Genomic DNA, 18,587 nt, shown 5'->3' on the forward strand with positions numbered 1-18,587 from the left:
TGTTTGAATCTTTGTTTCGAGTTATATTTTATAGTTCGGCTTTTTATAAACTGTTTGTTGACTGCTTATTTTCGTATTTCTACTATTTATTTTCACCAAATGTACAGAGTTGGTTTCTACATCGTAAAAACATATTACACGATACTGATATCAGAGTACGATTTTCACCTAAAATCTTTTTTCGACTGTTTATAGTTCTAACAAACTGCTCATTCATTTTATGATTCTTTTACACGCAGGCATGCAGCTGCAAGACTTACTCTATCTTCCTCTATTTATTTTATTTCTAAATGAGACATCATTTGAATTCAATGGAGTAGACTATTGACTTTTCTGTTAATTAATTATATAAAAGTGAGTTTTATCAGAGCAAAGAAATTAAAAAGTTAATTAAGCGAAGGTGTCTTTGTCTTGCGGAAGAAGAAAACAAAAGAGGTGTGATTTTTTCGTACTTTATGGAACAAGTTAATTAGCTATAATTCACAGTGTCACTGGAAGTAGTGTTTATCCTACGCTACTAAACTGTGCCTTGACTTGACTATAATAAAGGAGTATAGTAAAACACTTGCACATAAGCAGAAAACTGTTTTTCGACATGGCCGACAAGAAGAATACGCCTAAAAAATATAGTGACAAAAATATAAAGTACCACAGCGAGACTGGAAATGTCGCCTTGGCGAGGAATAAGTGTGAAGACATGTTGCTCAATAGAAACTTAGAGTTCTACGATAAACAAAGCGCTAAAGCTGTGAAGTCTTTGGAATTTTCTCGGCAACAATTTCTAAAAACACTAAGCTTTAAAGGAAATTCTAAATACGACGACGAAGAAGATATTTTGCGACGTTTTAACGATGATAAACGAAGACAATCCAGTCCGACGGTGCTTTCTTTTGCAACAAGAAATGCTTCGATGTCTATGGGACGTGATACCGGGCTTGATTCGACTCTTGAGCGCGATAAATCCAGTATTAAACTCAACAGACTCTATCAGCATCGACATTCGCTTCCTATCGATGGTCATAACAATTTAAAACTTTTCCAAGCTACTGGAGCAAGAAAACAAGCTTCACTGGCTAACCAAATAGAAGAAAGTGCAAACAAAACCTTAAAAAGCAAAGCAAGCTCTTGGAACGACCTAAAAAAGCTATCAGATAGTGGGAGCAAAGATTTTAGACGTTTAGAATTGCATTCAAGTTCTTTGCCAAAGCTTGAAGACATGAAAGCCGCTACTAGCGGAAAGGATAAAAGAATGTCATCTGCTACAGCTGAAAAACAATTTTATCAACAGCGGACGTGTTTCTTTTCACGAGAAAACCAAGATAAAAAGGCAATTTCTTGTGAATGGTTGCCTAATATTTCTAAAAGGAAGAACCAAAACAAAGTACAAAAGAGAAGAAATATTGACCCTCAAGATTTTTCAGACTCTCATTTAAACTCGAACTCTTGCCCAAATTTGAGAAATATTACAACACCAAATTCTAGAGAGGTGAATGGAACGAGATTCGAGTCGTCGTCGCCTGCAACAGAATCCAAGCAGCTACCGCGTCTTTCTTGTCGAGGACGACTCTCTGTACAGGCGTCGGACACAGTTCCCCCTAAAATACTTGTGTCAAGACCTGATAGTCAGATTACCACACCTATTGATAATGACGTATAGATGCTTATAACAAACGTTTGGATACTTTGGGAAGCACGGGTGGCGTAGTGCTGTGAGATCGAGCTCTCACCTCTCACCTCTCACCGATGCGACCGGGGTTCCATTTCTGGACTCGGCGACGTATGCGAGTAAAGTTCAGTTGCTTCGTTGGTTCTCTCTCGTCTGCTTTGAGGATGTTCAGTTTTCAGGCTTCTCTGGTGTTCTCTTTTCTCCGCAAAAATCGACTAATTCTAAAATCCAGTTTTGGTAGCCTCTGGCTTATATTAATTAAGGTAATTCCCTTGAAAGAAATCTTCTCAATAACTTTGTCCTGAAACTTTGCATGGACATTTATTATGTTATGGACATTTAAAAACTGCAATAAAAAGATGGGGTCACCTTTCTCGTTTTTTCCCAAGATGCTCTCCAAATATGTCAATTCATGGGTTTTATAGTGAAATACGGCAGCAACTGGAACTGTAATCAAGAACCTTTATTCACAGTTAAAAGTACTTTCATATAACAAAACCTAATTATTAGTCGAAGTTTACTAAATAATCTATAATATTAAATCCATCAAAGTCAGTGGACGACTATGATTCTTGAACTATTAGTGAAAATGCAGGTATGTGCGCCTCTACGAATGTCCAAAATTTGCACATTTCAACTATTCCCATCAAAATATTTCAAAATATATCCAATAAACTTTCCTTCATATTTTGATATATAATGACGAGCATCGCATTTATCAAAAATCTGAAATAAAAAATGGGGGTCACCATTCTCGGTTTTGATTTATCTTGAAAAAACATCTCCAAATAGTCGAAAACTGAAGCTTTTCTGAGTGGAGACTGGGGCGAGTCAGATAAAAATCGCAATTTCTCTACTCAAAAAAGAGAAAAGCGTGAAAAATGGTTTTGAACATGTTCGTTATTTAGTTTCCGAAAGAAAAATGCCTAAACTTTGTTAGCTCCATGCTTTTAGTTGCATTATCCACTCAAAACACCACAGGTAGCCCAAGCTTGGTTTCTGTGGTGTAATGTTATAAGGAAATGTATGGGGATTCATCAAAAACTTCAATAAAATCATTAAAACGTGAAATAAAGCCTCGAAATTTTACCCGATCATTGAGAAATAAACTTCTTTCGCTCTGTGTGGTTATTTTTTGAATTTAGCCCGTTTTAAGCTTTTTATCACAACCAGTAAGAAATAATATAAATAAATATTTCTTACTGGTTGGGAAAAAAATCTTAAAACGAGCTAAATTCGAAAAATAACCACGCAGAGCGAAATAAGTGCTATTTCTCAATGATCGGGTAAAAGTTCGAGGCTTTATTTCACGTTTCAAGGATTTTATTGATATTTTTGATGAATCCCCATACATTTCCTTATAACATTACACCACAGAAACCAAGCTTGGGCTACCTGTGAAAACACCGACTATAATTCAGTTTTCATTTTCAGTTTTGTTAGTGATCAGCACTCGATATAATTCGCCTTTCCGAAATTCAAAAAAGACTGAACACGAACTCTATTTTGTCCCTAAAATCAATCCCAGAATCCAATGCAAAAAGGGTGGGTTTTCTCCTTCTTGTACCTAAATTCAGCCCCAAAATTCTGTGAGGCACGAGTCTCTTCTTGTCACATAATACTCCTAAAGGTTAGATGTCACGCGATGAGTTAAAGTGTCACACTATCTTTGTGGCCGGTTGCATACATTATGACGTTACATCTTCTTGTATTTTTGTAATATCTTTAATTTGTTGTGAGTAAAAGCTAATAAATAAATAAATAATAAATTGAATGAGTTTTTAAGAAAGGCACGAGCATTTTACATGTTCCTTTTTGATGATCCGTTTTGTGGATCGCCTTTATGATCGATACTAAAGTTCCTTACTGTAAAAGTGCACTTAATTCCTGATACAATACCTTCAGCATATTGATTGTACATAAAATGAATAGTTGAATGGTGAAATATTTCTTCATTTGAATGTTGCGTCTCTAAGTTATAAAGGCTTATACTTCCATTACATTGCTGACTGTGACGTCACCCCAGCCTTTTGAATGTATTTGTTTTAATTTTTAATACTAAACACTAGCCATTATGAGACATCAAATTTACAAGTATTAAGGGAACCTTAAGTATATAATGACGCTTTTTAAATAATGTTTGTGAGAATCATTCAAAATTTGTATATTTAATGAAGCCTTGGTTCAGGGCTGTCAATCCCCAAGATATTCAAATCTGGAGAATTGATAGGGAAGGGACATGACGTCACAGCGCGTCAAAAAGCGCGCGAAAAGACGTCTTTCGCTTTGTAACATTTGATGCGATTGGTTTATTTCTGACCAATCAGATTATCGCTTATATTACAATGGCCTGCTTGCAAGAACAGTTCATGAGGAACGTTTTGATTTTGTTAGCGATATAAAATAACACAAACAACATGAAATAATTGGAATTTTATGGTTGTGAAAGTCTAGTCTCACAAGACAAGGAATGGTCAGCTTCGGGGATTATCCGGGAGATTTGATACTCTAATCTGGAGACCGGGAGACACGTTCCAAAATCTGGAGACTCCCGGTTTATCCGGGAGAGTTGACAGCCCTGTTGGTTGCAATCTGTTATATACGGTGTGACGCGTAACGCTTGTCGCAAATCATGTCTACATACGCATCTTAGTTTTCGTTGGTTGCTAAAATTCAAAACTTTTTTTAAAAATCTTTTCTTGTCTCTCTTTCCAGCCTCTATTTATCACTTAATAAACTGTCTTTCAACTTCGATTATAACTTGTGAATTGACAGTATTCAGCGTATTCAAAAGATTAAAAGACATTTCCCAAAGACACGCTTGAAAAATAAAGAATAGTCGCTCACGCCTGAGCGATTTCGCTCCGTCATAACATGCTAGGCTATATTTAGTCAATCTTGAATGCCCTCAAAAATGTACGGAATGGAAAATCCTTTTTATACTTACAGTGTCTAACTCGAAAACTAAGTGTTAAATTAGACACTGACATTCATAAAAATTAACTAATAACAAAAATATGAGAAAAGAAAAATTTGTAATGAGAAGCTTAGTATTTTAAAAATGTAAAAAAGAATGTAAATAAAATATATTGTATTGTAATGTACTTATCAAAACAAGCATGTTGAACGTCTTGTATCCAACAGGCCTTAACAAAAGCGAAGCAATACGAATCACGGTATGGACAAAATAATAGTGTTAAGGGAAATTATTTACACGCATCCATTCACTGAAAAACAAAACGGAATTCACATTCTGCACAATGTTTGTTTTCACTTATTATTGTTTAATCTTGCACGAACTTCAAAAATAGTGTTAAAGCAAAAAGGTCGAGTTACTCAAATAAACTGTCTTTCAATTTCGATCAGTGGCGGATCCATGACTTTAAGAGAAGGGGGGGGGGGGGGGTCATTTTTGCAAATCTAGGCACAACAATAACGTTCTCTTGCATCATCATTTTTCCCATGAGGCACATCACTGGCCTAGGGGCACTCCTGATAAGGATAACCTATCCACCAATCCCATTTCATATTAAATCTCATGAGTTAGTTCAGTTTAACGTAAAAAATATATAAAAAATCCAAGGTACCAGCCGGTGGGGGGGGGGGGGTGGGGGGTCATTTGCACCCAATGAACCCCCCCCCCCTAAATCCACCACAGTCGATTATGACTTTTGAATTGAACGTATTCAGCGTATTAAAAAAATTCAAAGACATTTCCCAACGGACACGCTTGAAAAATGACATTTCCCAAACACATGCTTGAAAAATAAGGAATAGTCGCTCGCCTGAGTAATTTCACTCCGTCATAACATGCTAGGCTATATTTAGTCAATCTTGGATGCCCTCTCTTTCAAAATAACAAACCCGAAGCAAATAGGTCTATTCAAATAACCGAAAAAAGTACAAAACTGATGATCGAATGAAATATAAATTCTTCATTTTCATGACATTTGTTTCTTTTCGATTTGGTCTTGGAAATTAGTCGGTTTCTCGGAATGTATCCATGCTGCCTGACTGCACAACTATCTATATATGCGCTTCTTGTCTTGCGCATCACTAGCCACTTCTCTGTAACTCGTTCTCTTCTTGTCTCTCTGTTCGGCCTCTAATTCTTACTTAAAGGAACTTTCATTAAACTTCGATTATAACTCTTTGCTTTTAAACGCTATTTTGGAAGGCAAGCTAAAACAATAGGTGACCCCAAACTTGTACGGAATGGAAACTCCTTTTTATGCTAATCAAAGCAAGCATGTTGAACGTCTTGTATCCCGCAGGCCTTAACGAAAGCGAAGCAAAATGAAGCACGGCATGGACAAAATAATAGTGTTAAGCATGAGCGGTCCAGGATTTTGTTCAGGGAGGGGTGCATATGCTGCGCATTGCGCAATGTTAACCTCTGAGGGGTGAACCCCTTAGAATCAAAGGGAAAAAACAGTGTTGGTTCGAAGTAGGGGCACAAAGTCGAACCAGGGAGGGGTGCGCAATCCTTGCTTCCCCTCCCCCCGGATCCGCCCCTGTTAAGGGAAATTACACGCACGCATTCTCTGAAAACATAGTTATTGGAGCGGAATGGTTGGGAAACCTCTTGTTCTAGGTTTTTGTTCGACTTTATATATTCGACGTTATATGACGCTGACCCTGCACAGAGAAAGAAACGTTGCTCCGCCTGTTCATAGTATTCAGGAATATAGAAGTTTATAATCCTGAAAAAACGTTCTAAAATACTTATTATTTGTTAATTACTATGATTAATACTAATTGTTTATTAAAAAGGAAATTGCCTTTTCTCATGCTTTCTTATTTATCATCTAGTAACTTAACTGCATCTGCACGTAAATATTTATTCGCATGGTCTGTGGTCATCCAATGAAAGTTTTCACTTTCAAAATGTTCATACATGAAAATAATAAGGAAATGAGTATTTTCAGCCATACTTGCTTTGGTTCATTGTGCAGGGTCAGTATCACGTGATGGTACGGTTCAACGTCAAACGCAAAACAACAGCTTTGTTCTATAGAGTTTCCAAACCATTCCACTCCATTAATTATGCTGAAAAACAAAATGGAATTCACATTCCCTACAATGTTTGTTTACCTATTGTTTTATCTTGCACGAACTTCAGAAATAGAGTTAAAGCAAAATGGTCGAGTTCTCTTCTTGTCTCTCTGTTTAGCCTCTAATTATTACTCAAATAAACTGTCTTTTATAACTTCGATTATAACTTCAGAATTGAACGTATTCACCGAAGCGTGTATATTAGATTCTCTCAAAGGCATTTCCCAAAGACACGCTTGAAAAATAAAGAATAGTCTGTCGCCTCAACGAGTTCTTTACTTCTTTAACTTGCCACAGGCTATTCTATCGGTTCGGCCTCTGAATTATAATTGAATAAACGGATTTAAAAGAACTGAGTTTGTTTCATTCGCATGTCTCAAGCTCGTTTTCATGTAAAAAGTCGATTATGTGAAATTGTTCTTGTAAAAGACTGAGTTGATGAAGTACATGGAATGAGGATGATCCTATGCGGCTAGGATCTTCCACGCAGGCGAATCATCCTATCTGCATACATTTATTGCATTGCGTTTACATGGGAATCTGCGGACTTCTTTCGGGTGCTAGGATCTTCCTGTCTGAAAGATAAGAAGATCCTAGTACTAGGATTGTGTTTGACTCTAGCAAAACACATGTAAACGAAAAAGGAGAGATAACTTGCATACTAGGGCTAAGGGATATTTATCTTGGGACTTCTGTGGTGTGAATGTGAGTAATTACGGCCCTTTCGCTTCGTACTGTTCTCATGTAAACTAAACGCAAAAGTTATTTCGCCTGCCAGGAAGATCCTAGAGCTAGGATCGATCATCCTCCCATGTAAACAGGGTTTGATCACAAACCCAATATTGTTTTGAATTCCAAAATGAAGATATAGGTCTCGTTTTATGGCAGTTTGCCCCCAATGGATGAGAACACCCTTTTGTCTCTTCTAGAAACTCTTCTAGAAACTTAATAAATTCATTCATGACGAACATGACCTTGAAGGTTTTGAACCCTATCATGAATGATTGTGAAATATTTTCCAAAACAAATTTGAGTTCAGTTGAGCGTGGTTGGCGCCTACTGTGATGCGACGACGCTTTGTTTGATTGTTATTATGAGAATTATCTTATTTGCATGTGTCAATAACAAGTAACTATAAATATTGGCGAATTTCGTTGCACACATCAGACCATAATTCTTCTGGAAGCACGAAAGTACGTCTTCTACATCAAGGTATGTTTTCAGCTTATTTTTTCTCTATCTTGCTTTAGGTCCAGAACAAGTTATCGAAAAACTGATGCTTGCTCTTTTTAATTCTCTGTGCGTTGATAAATCTCTATTTGCGGTATGACTCCAACATAATTGCAAGTAAATTTAACAATTTTTTTTAACTCGCTGTTATCGCGTCAAAATACTCGTATATTCCTGAATTTAGCACATGTAGTAGAAGGTAGTGTCCGGAAATCTCGTGTCAGTTTTGATTTAGTCACGTCTTCAGTCTGTGTCAGATATCTCGCAATCTAATTGGCTGACAACTTTTTCCTTGTTTTGGGGCTTTTTTATTTAGATTTCGTTAAACATTTTCTAACAGTTGTTTTTTACAATATTGTCTTCCAGTTCGCTTAAAAATTGATCTGATTTTCACGAAACTTCAGATTCTTGGTACACAATTGGTTCAGTCAAGAGAATAATATAATTCTGTCTGTCGCGCCTTCGCGAAGAAAGTCTAAGTGCAAGTTGTGCGGCAAGATTGGCCTAACATACTATCAGCCAGCTGAGTCTGGCAATTGCCTTAATTTACCGCACAATCGCAAAACCTTTTGAATAACTTTTCAATAACTTACCTACTTGTCGACTTGGACCTAGATACTGACTTAGAAATAAAATACGCATTGTCGTATGGCTAATCATTAATATATTTTTTTCCAAAAACGGCGTCATTCGAAAGGGCATAATATAGTCTACACAACTACCTCAGAGGAGATTCACCGCAACTTATTCATTTATTTATTTACATTCATATTTTAACAGGAAGCTTCTTCACTTATAAATGTGATTTTCAAGAAGGTCCTGATAAATAAGATATTTTGACAATAATATGCAAAAAGAGAATTTGGAGGTTGAATATCGAAACCAGCTCGTTACTGAAAAGTCAACATCACTATTACTAGTATGTAAAATAATTGTAAAAGATGAAAAGTTCAAATTATTTAGGTTTACAGGTTTAAAAGAAATTCGATTTAAAATGGTTGATATTAGAACATTGTTTAAGAGTGTCACTCAGATTGTTCCAGTCTTTCATGGCTTGAAACTGCATTGTTTGTTTTCACCAGTTAGTTTTGGGTCGTGGTAAGCGAAACTCGCTTCCATGCCTCGTGTTGTAGCCATGCTCATTGAGCTTATTCAGCTTTAGATTTGATGATAATAATCTGTTTTTACATTTGAATATATATAAACATCGATGGTAGTATCTGCGCTTACTGAGTTCCATCCAATTAAGTTCTTTCCGAGCATCAGATGCTGAGGAGTATGGAGGTCGATCCAGGATGATCTTGGCCGCTTTGTTGTGCAGGGTTTGAAGAGATTCCATAAGCGTGATATTATCTTTATCTCCCCAAACAATATCACCATAATCAAAAAGCGGTAGGACCAAGTTGTTGAAATACAAGAGTCTAGCGAATTTAGGCAAAAGATGTTTGATTCGCTTCAGGAGACCAACTCTCCGTTAAATACTCCGCATGGTGAAATGTTTTAATTGTCATCAGTTAAAAAATAGTTTTCTGATCCTAATTCTTCATTAAAATATTTTTATTCCTTTCATATAAGCCTTACCTACTTTTCGAGAAGCTTGAAAACTTAAATTTGCTAGATTTTGAGATTCGATTTCACCAGTTTTCATCTGTTTTCATGTGTGAGAAAGATAAGGAAATCACGAACGACAAAAAATGTATATACATCCGATATACACCTAATTGAAAAAACGTAGTCGGGTTCGAGAAGGTCATATCATCGAAGCGAAGAGCGAAAAGGATTTTGAGTACTCCGAAATGTGTATCATATTTGCATATAGACATGTAAAAATGCACAGTAGAGCAAAGTCGGTCGCCCTAGATTAACAACATACCAAAGCCATGATGCATAAAATGTGCACAGGAAGGGAAAACTGCAATACGCATGAAATTAGCATAATTGTTTGTCTTTCCATGCTCCCCTTCGGTCTTAGCTTTGATGATATAACCTTTTTTGAACCCGACAACGTTTTTCCAATTAGGTGTATATTGCATTTGGTATAATAATGAACCAGATACCCTACAAGTCGTCTTGTGAGCATTTATAGGCACATATAAATTATCCTTAGCAGAGCTCGGATCTCTCAAGGATACTGGTCTTCGAGTCTCGATTTTCAAAACGAGTCTCGATTTTCAAAACGTGTCTCGATTTCCATGAACGAGTCTCGATCTCGGATCTCTCAAGGATACTGGTCTTCGAGTCTCGATTTTCAAAACGAGTCTCGATTTTCAAAACGTGTCTCGATTTCCATGAACGAGTCTCGATCTCTAACGACATGTCTCGATTCCCAAAAACGAGTCTCGATTCAATCGAGGGGGTTTTAATGGACGAGGGACGATCGAGGAGGCTTTTTGGAAATCGAGGAAGTATTCCTCTCGTGTGATTTAAGAAACAATTAGTAATGATCCTGAATGTGTGAAATGAAAACTATAAATGTGGCGGTGACGGCAAAAAGAGAAGAAAAAAGAAAAGAAATTTGTATGCTGGACTAGTGGAACAAAGTGTAACAACGACAAACAGACTTGTTGTGGACAATATATAAAAGAAAGCAAGAGACTAAAGGCTTTATCTTTTTTTCTTTCGGGCTTTATTTTCTGTGCTGAGTTATATTTCCTCATTTCCATTTTTCTCAGCACACATTTGATTAGGCATTTCTTGTCTTTGAATTTTAAATTGGAGCATCTAATATCTTTTATATATAACGTCTCAATCCTTCCGTTCTTCTCCTGAATTCAAAAATGACTATCTCAAGACTGATAGAAATATGATGCATACATACGCCCTCATTTTTGCAACGAGAACGCAGTATAAACAAAAAAGGTATGGTTAAAGTTTCATGTATCAGTATGGCATAAGTTTGGAATAAGTTTTCACAGTTTTGCTCAACCAACATGGCGACTGTTTCATTGTTAGTCATATCTCAAGAGTTTTGAGTCACACGGCCGCACACACTCTATTCAGCGTCTAGTGCAGTTTATTTTTCGTACGTTTGATTGTAACTTTATTTTAATATTTGTTAAGTTTTTTCGTTTCCTCTCTCCTGTCTGCACGTTTAAGGAACATGCAGCTACGAACGGCTGAGATTCGATTGGTAGCATTGTGAATGGTTTTTTTTTTTGTTTTTTTTTTGTTTTTTTTTTCTGTTTTTTTTTTTTTTTGTCTTAAGCTAGAACCGTTTAATTAACCACAATTGTCTTTTCGTTTAATTAACAACAATTGTGTCTCTATCACTTTTGTTTTGGTTCTTAATTTTGAGTATTACATTTATGTGTTTGGAAGTTTTGCTTACTGTATCCTATCGGAATTATTCAATTAATCTTCGTTATTTCCTTCGTTATGACTTTTGAGGAAATTTCCTTGGTTCGAAGTTAGTTTTTATTAGGCTTACGAACAACTCAATGACAACAACGTAACAGATATAGCGGTAGCTTTGTTTCGTAAACAAAGACTTCGAGGTAACTTTCGCAAGTTTAAAAATAAGTCCTCCATAATTTACGTGAAAAGCGGGCCAAAATAATGGCACATTTAATTTTACTTTCTTTATGATTAGTACTTTTCTCGGATCCCTTTTCTCGGACTCAAGCAATTTCCCGCGTGCTTGTATAACTCAAAGCGCGCTCGTTTTCTATCTCTTCAATATATAATATAATAGGATAGCGGATAGCTTTTATATAAGGCTTTGCTTTTTTAAATAACGTACGTATTTCGGTTTGAACTCGTATTAAAGCCCCCTCAATTGAATCGAAACACGTTTTTGGGAATCGAGACATGTCGTTAGAGATCGAGACTCGTTCTTGGAAATCGAGACACGTTTTGAAAATCGAGACTCGTTTTGAAAATCGAGACTCGAAGACCAGTATCCTTGAGAGATCCTAAATTGCTTGCACTCTCTCTCTATATATATATGTGTGTGTGTGTGTGTGTGTGTGTGTGTGTGTGTGTGTGTGTGTGTGTGTGTGTGTGTGTGTGTGTGTAAGTACAGCCATATGAAGAAATTCTGACCCAACCAAGTATATAGTACTCTTAAACCGAATCAAGAATTGTATTTATTTCTACGAAACAACTGTTATATGACAATTCCATATCGTGTCTTGCAAAATGACAATCATATGAAAAGTTTAAGATCTTAAGCATCGCGAAAAAACGGCTACAATACCTGTGAGTACCTATATATTTTCTGTATTTATTCATAAGCTTGAATTGTATATATATATATGGAAATCATAAAATTGCATATTCTCCATCTATATGCTCCATCTATTAGCAAATTGAATTGATGGTTTTTAGATGTGTTTCACGCTGGATAATGTTGTCAACTTTATATAAACAATAATAGACACCCTGACAGCTGTGATGTCTATAACGTTTCCACTATTTGCTGCCTCGGCGCATTCTATAATCTCTCACTTAAAACAATAGAATTCAAGACGGCCGCCGTATCAGTAAAAGGTCTATTTTACGCTATAGTTTATATGCATGAAATAATAAAAAGCTCGATGCTCGGATTTTATTGTAGAAACACAAGCTGTAATAAGACATGGTACTTTGATAACATTTTTTGCCCGCCTTTTTATAATTGCCTCATGACCAGAAATTCCGGATCACTATGGGAGGAGCTTAATACGTCATCAAGTTACGAACATCAATCACTATATTAAAATCCCTGTATTCTTATTGGCTCAATCACTTTCCTCAATTTGTATTCTAATTGTTCGAAATGGCAAAGGGAAAAATAAGGAAAAAATTATTCTATAGCGTACTGAACAGTTTAATCAGCAGAAAATATATTGCTATTATCGAAGTAAGGACTGAAGGGAAAAGTTTATGAGGCAGAGAGACTGATTGTAAGTTGCCGTGGTGCATATGTAAGACAATAAAATGAGGTATTCCATACCTAATACAATGCTTATATAATTCATATTATTTTTGCAGCTTTAATGAGTTCAGTATTCTTTGTCACTGAGGAAGAATATTTGGTTGAACTGCGAATGATAACCAAGAGCTTCGGGATTTAGAACAATCGGACATTTAGTTTTTGGAAAGTTGCAAATCGTATTTCGAGCGAATTTTGCCTGGAGTTTCTCTTCTTATAGTTACCAGACTGGTATCTGTCATATGCCTAGAACGCCTTGAACAATTGAGTACTGATATCCGAAGACATGACATAAAGCCAAGGAAAGTTTTCGGGTATTCTTTTGCGTTGTCAGAAGGTTGAAGCTGAAAGGTGTTCTACGAAGGATAGCTTAAGTACAGGATCATCAAACCGAAAGAAATTATTTGATTTTTGAATTTATTTTTGGAGAAAATGTGAAAAAGACACGGAACTGTATGATTTTTAAGGTATTTAAGTTCAAAAAATCCAATATATACTCTTAATTGATGGACACAGGTATGTGTGCCAAATTTTGCCAAATGGCGGTCATGTCTTAAGAATGACACTTTAATAGTGCTCTTAAACCGAAACAAGATTTATATTTATTTCTACGAAACAACAGTTATATGACAATTACATATCGTGCAAAATGACAATCATATGAGGAGTTTAAGATCTTGAGCATCGAGAAAAAACTACAAAACTTGTGAGTACCTATATATTTTCTGCATTTATTCATAAGCTTGAATTGTCTTTAAGGTCTAGAGAACCTACTGCGCAGGACCATTCGAAATTTCTGGCCATATGTTTACACTAGTACTGATGTACAAATCCAACCTTACCTTCCACGCCATTCGACAGGAAAACCAAGGCCATGCACAATACCAATATCAACAAAATTGTCTTGGCCATTCTTTAAGCTCCTTTACTGCAAAGTGGTCCTAAAAATTTCAATTATTTTGCAGAACTTAATTAGTAGCGTACTTAATAAAAAATGGTAAACCATCGAGTTGATTTTTCATGGCTTGGCTGACGTCACTTCCGTCCGTCCGACCGTCCGACCGTCCGACCGTCCGACCGTCCGACCGTCCGACCGTCCGACCGTCCGACCGTCCGACCGTCCGACCGTCCGACCGTCCGACCGTCCGACCGTCCGACCGTCCGACCGTCCGACCGTCCGACCGTCCGACCGTCCGACCGTCCGACCGTCCGACCGTCCGACCGTCCGTCCGTGTTCACATCACCGTAAATAACGTATTTACGAAGAAAATTCCGGATGTGACGCAGGCTAATTTTTACCTTTCTGATTCATTCAAATTGGACTACCTGTGACTTTCGTGTCGAGAGCTCCGCTTTTAGGCAGTGCCTAAATATATATATTAAAACTATCTGTCTCGTACCAATGCCGAATAGGGTTTGGTCTGGGTTCGAACCCCGGCTCAGATTGGATAATGTGTGAGTTGAATTTGTTTGATGTGTTAACTTCACACTTGCCACGAGGGTTGTTCTCCGATTTTCCTTCCACCGTAAAGAATGAACATTTGAGTTTGAGATCAAGAGTTGCATGTTGCAAGTTGCAAGTCAGTATAGAATGTAGTGGTAGTGCGTGTTGAGCGGACCCACGGAAAAGCCCCGTACGTACGGGGTGTGATGCATGGTTGACAAATACAAGTTGTTTTGAATTGTTACGAATGGTTGAATATCAACTAGTTTCTAATCATTTACTTTATGGTAACTGGAAAAGACCGTTTGAAATCTGAAAAATGTAACTCAGATATCTGCTACACCGAATTGAAATATGGCGACCAATTCGAATAACTTGTTCTGGAATGACTAGTGTGAAAACGCTTTTGTGTAAAGGAAAAAAAGCATGAGTAGTGACTAGCCACTAGAACTACTAGCAGCATAAGCCAGTTCATATACTTTAAGAATAGTTTTCAGTGCGAATGCGATTTTATCCCGAATTTTATCAACTACTTTTGTTTAAACCTTATTTCGTTGTTTATTTAAACAAAAAAGGGTGAGAAATTCTGGTTCATTAATCTATCCTAGAAAATGTTTATTGCAATAAAACGCACGTCCAAAATGTTCATTTGTTCGCTAACAATCCAATAACAATTAGATTCAACGCACAGAGTATTGAAAACAGATGCACTTTTGATAGGTGTTTCTGGACATAAAAGCAAGAGAAGAACGAAGAAAGGTGTTGCAAAAGAAGCTGGAAACATACCTTGTTAGATGAGTTGTGCTTTTGTGCTTCCAGAAGAATTATGGTCTGATGTGAAATTGTATTCGCAATTTATAGAGCCTGTGATTGACACATGCTAATAAAGTAATAATGACAATTATCAAACAGACACAAACGGGGGGCCGCGGGAAAAAAATCCGACAATTTGTTTGCACCCAAAAACGCCGAACAAAAAAGAAATATGATCTTACATCTTACAGTTAATTTTTACATAAAAATATAACAATACAAAAATGGGCATTATATTTAACGTTCTTTACGAAAAATAATTGAAATTACCGTAAAAATTCTAAAAAGCTGCCATTTTAGTTGCCACGAAGTCCCCTTATTTGTCTACGTCCCAAGAGCGTTCTGATCCATGGAGGGCAAACTGTCATAGAAATAAGAACGATTCTCATTTTACATTTCAAATTCATGTAGGCTTTGTGAGTAAAGTTAAGTTTGCTTGCTTACTTGCTTATATACTGACTACATGAATTGATCCACCCTAGACGTTCGCTTCAAGAATATGACGCAGCTTTTCTTTGTAAATACCCACACAGATCGATCTAATGCTCTTTATTTTGTAATGATGGACCAATAGACACGAATGAAAAACGTTTACACATGCTCTTAAATAGTATGCAGATTATGCAAACTTAGTGTCCATGCTTGAAACTTTTAAGGCTTATTCTTTCATACTGTGCTTGGTGATACAGTATCTTAGTCTGACTAAAGTAAACTTGCGAACTTTTTTGTATACTCGGAGGAAACAAACATTTCATTCTCAATCAAACTCTTCAAAATTGTTAGTAAACGTGCTGAAATGCACGCATTCACAAACGTTCACAAACGCGAAGCGTAGACACATCTAATGACTCTTGTGACCATATGACTCGATTATATCTACTTTAAAAAGTCCAACAATCGTGCTTACGCATGCGTACACTGAACATAGATGAAAGCATGCACAAAAGTTTTATCACACAGGCAACCCGCAACCGAATTTGTTTGTTTACTTATAGAATCTTTGTAATTTGGAAGAATTACGAAATGTCTAGATACATTATTTAGAATAGACAAGCGCTTCTGCTAACGATTAAGATCTATATTTTCGCTTGATCGAATTTTTCTAAGTATTTTCGTTTGATCGCAAATATTCCTAAGTGTTTTCGAATTGACCTTCGTATCTATGCTGAGAAAACAGCAAAGCGAAAATACAGATCTTTTATCGTATCCGAAGTGCTTGACTATTCTAAATAAAGTAAGAATACTTTCAATGGGCAAAGATGTGTTTATTTGACGATTTTTTCCCAAAAATCAAAAACTCCCGGGTATCTAGTATTTTGAAATTAGTTCCCGGGTGCCGGGTGTCTAGACACTTCGGAAGAATTATCTTCACAGTGCCTGAAGTTCGAAGCCTGCTACTTGTTTTTCCTTTTTTCAAAAGTTTCCAAGTTCATCCTGTGAAAATGAGGTCCACTCGTTTGATTTTAAAGTAAACAGAAACGCTTTATGTACAATCGTCAACATATATCGTTCCAATAAATAATCAGTATTTTACAGACTTGAATAAAGACAAATTTAAAAATACCATTTCTAAACGAATTTCTATAAAATATTCGCTTAGTTCACAGCGTAAATAAATAATTTCATAGCGCTTGAAGGTCAAGATAAATAGTAACGGCAGACGGGCAGATTATCTCGTATTTTCAGTTTTGAGCCCGTAGGTCGAATGATTCCAGAAATATAAAAGCACTCAGCCCGACTTTTGAATTGAAAATAGAGAAAGCGTTAGCAAATAAATCTTTAATTCTACTCTATACTTAACTCAGTTGACTCCATAGAAATCGAAAACGTCTTTTCATCAGAGAATTTCTTTCCAAACTCAAGAAAATATCAAAGAACTAAACAAAATAGGCTTTAAAAGGATAATAAAAGGACGTTTACTCATCTTACCAGCTAAGTTGAGTATTTAAAATGTGAAATCGAGCGAAATACTGGAATCCGTCAACAAGAAAAAGAAGGACACAGGAAGCCCAATCTCTGAAAAACGCAAACTAGTATCCACGAGTTCGTCACACGGTGGTTTGATTTTCTAGTGTCGGCCCAATATTCATGTTGCCTTGTCGTAACCAAGGAAAAATGAAAAGGGTGTGATTGACTTTAATTAATAATTGAAAAATATAATTAGTTATTATACAATAAATCAATAGTAAATATACAATCAAGTTTACAATCAAGTGCTTTCTTCGATGAAACATAAGTATCCATGAGTTCGTCACACGGTGGTTTGATTTTCTAGTGTCGGCCCAATATTCATGTTGCCTTGTCGTAACCAAGGAAAAATGAAAAGGGTGTGATTGACTTTAATTAATAATTGAAAAATATAATTAGTTATTATACAATAAATCAATAGTAAATATACAATCAAGTTTACAATCAAGTGCTTTCATCGATGAAACATAAGAAATAATATGATTTATATCTTATTCAACTGAGTTCTTCTTGAAATAAATATAAGAAATAATTACATTCAAGAAGCAATCTGAATGATATCTTATTCATCTGAGTTCTTCTTGAAGCTGCTGTGCCTATATTTCTGCTAAAATTAGTTTGCACCTCAAGATTGATTGTTATCTATTTGATTAGTTGGTTGATATACAATTAAAACTCAGACACGTACGAATAAAAACAAGCATGTTTTGATATGTTTCTTATTTTTGTTTTACTCTTGTTAGTTTTGGAAAATGTATAAAATAAGAGTAGAATTGCCACAATCTACCACTGATTCATTTCATAGGTTTTGCATGCATTCCAAATATTAGTGGTCTTCTTCATAGAGTGTGAGATGATGCAATTCTTTAATTAGTTTCTAGAAGAAAGGGTGGAAGGGCGTTCTGATCCTTGGCGCCATGGCTGGGATAGTAAAAGATAAACCTCATTTTGCATTTCAAATTCAATATGGACTTGATGAATCCAGCTTACGAATAAAAATAAACATGTTTTGTCATGTTTCTTGTCTATTCTTTACTCCTGTTAGTTTTGGAAAATGCAAGCACAGTCCAATAGATGTTTGAATTGTTATATAGCTACGAAATTTTCCGATATAATGAACACTCTCTTTTGTTGAAAGATGACCACGTGACACTAGTTACATCTAAATGTATCCCGACCGGGAAATAAGTTACTTATTTCCCGGTCGGGAAATACCTTGCATGTGACAGTAATCGTGAAAATAAACAAGTGCACGTGATCAGAACTTGAAAATCGCTGATGGCGTGATATTTTGTACCAATCAAAAACAGAAGGAGCAGATATTTTGCTCAAATTTTCAGTACAAATGGAGCTCGAAGCGAAACAATAGAGATTTTCCAGTGTTCATACAGAGAAATTACAGATTTTATTGAGAAAAAGGATTTGCAAAATACGAAAAAAGCGACTAAAAAGACTGCTGCTACTCTCCTCGGTTTTTGGTATGGGAGTTGTATTTGTAA

General features: G+C 36.1%; 2 long non-coding RNA genes across 2 annotated transcripts in view; one reads left to right on the top strand and one right to left on the bottom strand.

Moving 5' to 3' along the window:
• The window catches only part of LOC148904855 (uncharacterized), a 210,401-nt gene that overhangs the window by 185,644 nt on the left and 6,170 nt on the right, over positions 1 to 18,587 (top strand). The window lies entirely within an intron of this gene.
• LOC116301132 (uncharacterized) lies at positions 13,701 to 15,658 on the bottom strand. The gene is made up of 4 exons (XR_004197691.2): positions 15,565 to 15,658; positions 15,391 to 15,481; positions 15,094 to 15,187; positions 13,701 to 13,804 (listed from the first exon to the last, which is right to left on the bottom strand). It is a non-coding gene; the product is annotated as an uncharacterized LOC116301132 (long non-coding RNA).

This window comes from Actinia tenebrosa, unplaced genomic scaffold, assembly GCF_029948245.1.
Source record: "Actinia tenebrosa isolate PJP-AT-01 unplaced genomic scaffold, QUT_ActTen_1.0 PGA_scaffold9__36_contigs__length_13948895, whole genome shotgun sequence".
NCBI lineage: Eukaryota > Metazoa > Cnidaria > Anthozoa > Actiniaria > Actiniidae > Actinia > Actinia tenebrosa.